The sequence below is a fragment of the Mandrillus leucophaeus genome, unplaced genomic scaffold (assembly GCF_000951045.1).
Source record: "Mandrillus leucophaeus isolate KB7577 unplaced genomic scaffold, Mleu.le_1.0 Scaffold134, whole genome shotgun sequence".
Taxonomy (NCBI): Eukaryota; Metazoa; Chordata; class Mammalia; order Primates; family Cercopithecidae; genus Mandrillus; species Mandrillus leucophaeus.
The window spans coordinates 2,448,696-2,452,034 of record NW_012101299.1 but is presented as its reverse complement, the minus strand read 5'-3'; positions in this window follow the sequence as shown (position 1 = coordinate 2,452,034).

Sequence of the window (3,339 nt, the reverse complement as noted above, 5' to 3'; positions counted from 1 at the left end):
GGCAGTATGGCTATCCAGAGAGCTTGGCAAAAGGACCCAGAGGCCTGGCATCTAATCCCCGCTTCACTGCTGTGGGAACAACTGAAGACCAGGCAAGGGACAGTGAGCAGAGGGAAGGGACAGTGAGCACTGGGCTCATTGGAGAGGTACAGGAAGTGAGGCCACTGTCTCTAACAGCCACTCAGGAAGCCAGACCATAAGCCCTCTAACCATCGGCCCCAAATGGCCCGGGCGTAGTTCATAACTGCCGCTTCCCTAATTGTTGTCCCCACTAACAATTCAGGAACTTCTCCAGCAAGGGGGCCGCTCCCTCACCTGTGTTTGGCAGAGTCCCCAATGTGGGCAGGGGATAGGTAGGCCTCACTGTGAGAAAAGAAGGCTCCTGCCTGACCACCAGGCCGGTTCCCTGGCTGGAGGCTGCTGTCGTGGGAACCTGGAGGTGGCTCAGAAGCAGCATGTCCCAGTGATACAGAAGGGCTGGGCTCCTGGCAAACCCCCACCCTTAAGCCTGGAACCGTGGCCCTAAGTGAAAACAGCTGACTCATTTTTCCACCTGAACGTTAACTTTTTGGCCCGCCCCGCCCCATCCTCTGCCCATAAAAGACTTCAGCTGGCAGAGCAACACAAGCAGCTGAGCATCAGAGACTGTGGCTAGACGTGGCTAACTTCAGACAGTGTGGCTTCAGAGAGGGCCGGGCTTCTGGGAGAGATCACCTTCCCACCCCCTTTCCAGCCTTCTTTTCTGCTGAGAGCCACCCACCACTTAGTAAAGTCTTCCGCATCCATCACCTTTCAAACAGCTCGCGTGGCCTGATCCTTCCTGGACACTGGACAAGAGCCCGGGTGTCGAGAAGGCAGGGGCTGCCACCCTGACCCTCCACTGAGCTGGTTGGTACTTGGCTGTTCCTGGACCGCAGAGCTGAAAGAGCACTGGTTGTAACATGCTTGGATGCTGCTGCGGGGCCCTCACTGAGCCAGCTCCCGCCAGAGAGGAGCCACGGGCAGCTTCAAGCGCTTGTTTGCTGCAGTTCCCTGACGCACTCACTTGCATGCTCCCTCCTGCAAGGGGTGGCCAGTGTCTTCGGCGGGGGCAGGGCGGTGCCAAACCAGCCACTCCAGTTGTCATCCTCAAAGGAGTCAAGAGATCATGTCCTGTCTCACCAGGAGATTGGCTGGGGGCACATTGGTTTTCTCTGGTTGGTCCTGAGTTGCAAGTGGGGACAACAATTAGGGAAGCGGCAGTTATGAACCAAGCCCGGACCATTTGGGGCCGATGGTTACAAGGGTTATGGTTTGGCTTCCTGAGTGGCTGTTAGAGACAGTGGCCTCACTTCCCTTACCTCTCCAAAGAGCCCAAGAGCCGGCCTGTAAATAGCAGGGCTGGTTGCTGTGGAGACAGTGCTCTCGCTTCTCACAAGCCTGGCTTGTAGATAGCAGGCCGGCTCCTGGGCTGGTTGCTGTAGAGACAGTGACCTCACTTCCCATACCTCTCCAATGAGCCCAGGAGCTAGCCTGTAAATAGCAGGGCTGGTTGCTGTAGAGACAGTGGCCTCACTTCCCGTACCTCTCCAATGAGCCCAGGAGCTAGCCTGTAAATAGCAGGGCTGGTTGCTGTAGAGACAGTGGCCTCACTTCCCAGAGCCTGGCTTGTAGATAGCGGGCCGGCTCCCAGGCTGGTTCCTGTGGAGACAGTGCTCTCGCTTCTCACAAGCCTGGCTTGTAGAAAGTGGGCTGGCTCCTGGGTTGGTTGCTGCAGAGACAGTGGCCTCACTTCCTGTACCCCTGACTTGTAGACAGTGGGCCAGCTCCCGGACTGGTGGCTGCAGCTTGTATCTCCAGGCTCTGTGTCCACAGCTGGTCTGGCTGTTGTCCATTTAGATATCCAGGCTCTCACCACTGCCGATAGCTTCTCTGGCCTCCCATAAGCCACATGACCGATGTGGCCCTCCGTTCTTTCATGTGTAAAAATCAAGGGTGCAATGTGCATGATCTCTGAGATATCTGCCAGTTCTAAAATTCTATAAAATAATTAAGTTGCAAGAAATAACAACTTTATGTCCACTTAGGTCCCGGGTGGGCCCCTGCACAGACGCAAATGTTTGCAGGCTCTACTTGCTCTGTTCGGAGCCTCCTTCAATTAATTGCAGACCGTCAGGGTCTGGGAAAACAGCTTGGACAGACTCTTACCTCCCACAGAAGGATGCTGAGGTCCAGAGAGGGGAGGGGGTTGCAGGTCCACCCTGTGCCATGTGACTCCCAGCCCAGGACGAGCAGAGCCAGCACTTCCCAGACTGGAAGCTGTGTGCGAAGTCCAGGCCGGGCTCCTGTCTGTGCAGAACCTCCTACAGCGGGGCCTGTGCATCTGCATTTCTTGGTGCCCAGCCGATGCTGGTGCTGCTGGTGTCCCACCAGGCTTCGAGGAGCCAGAGACTGGTTGCTCTGGCAGGTCCTCACCCTGTGCCCCCATGGAGGTGGTGCCAGGCAGTACGGGGCTCTGCAGCCAAGGGGAGTACACCCCTCTGCGTGGAGGTAAACACTGTGAGGAAACAGACCCAGTTACTGAACTTGAAACCACCGGGGACTAATTAAGCGCCTGTGTGAAGATTGTAAGCGCAGTGGGAGTTAGAAGGACGCGGTCTGTGAGCTCATCGTCCCGCGGGAAGCACTGCCTGGCTGTGCTTGTGCCTCTGGACACCTGACTTTATCACAGACACTCTGACCTCTCAGAAAGAAACACGAGTGACACGTCACATGCCTGTGCTCACAGCACACACCGTGTCTCTGCACCATGAGGGCCGGTTCCAGGTGGAGTGGCGACTTTCCCACAGCCCTCCCGCTCCCATGCCCCCTGCATCCCTGTCCCCATCCTCAGGCGCTGGGAGTGAGCCACACCCACCTGCCTCTCTGTGGCAGCAACACTGAGGCTTTTCAGCCCCTCTTTTCTTCCCCAGTCCCCTAAACTGCTTCCGCCACGACCCCCCTTACTTTGGGGCCTTCTGACCCAGTGGCTGGCCGCTGGATCCCCAGGGGCCGATGAGGCTGACGTCCCGTGCTGAGCTGAGGCACGCTGCAGCTTGGCTCTGCTTCCATTCTGAGGTCCAGCACAGCCCCTGCGGCACTGGTGGTCGGTTGGATGTCACAGCCCCTGGGCTCTGCCCCACCTGCTCAGCAAATGGACCCAAAAGAGCTGCCCTCCTAAGTGAGGGAACACATATAAAACCATGCAGACAGGAACACCTAAAACACACACAGACACACGAACACATAAAACAGACAGGAACACCTAAAACACACACAGACACGCATGTGAACACATAAAACAGGAACACATAAAACACA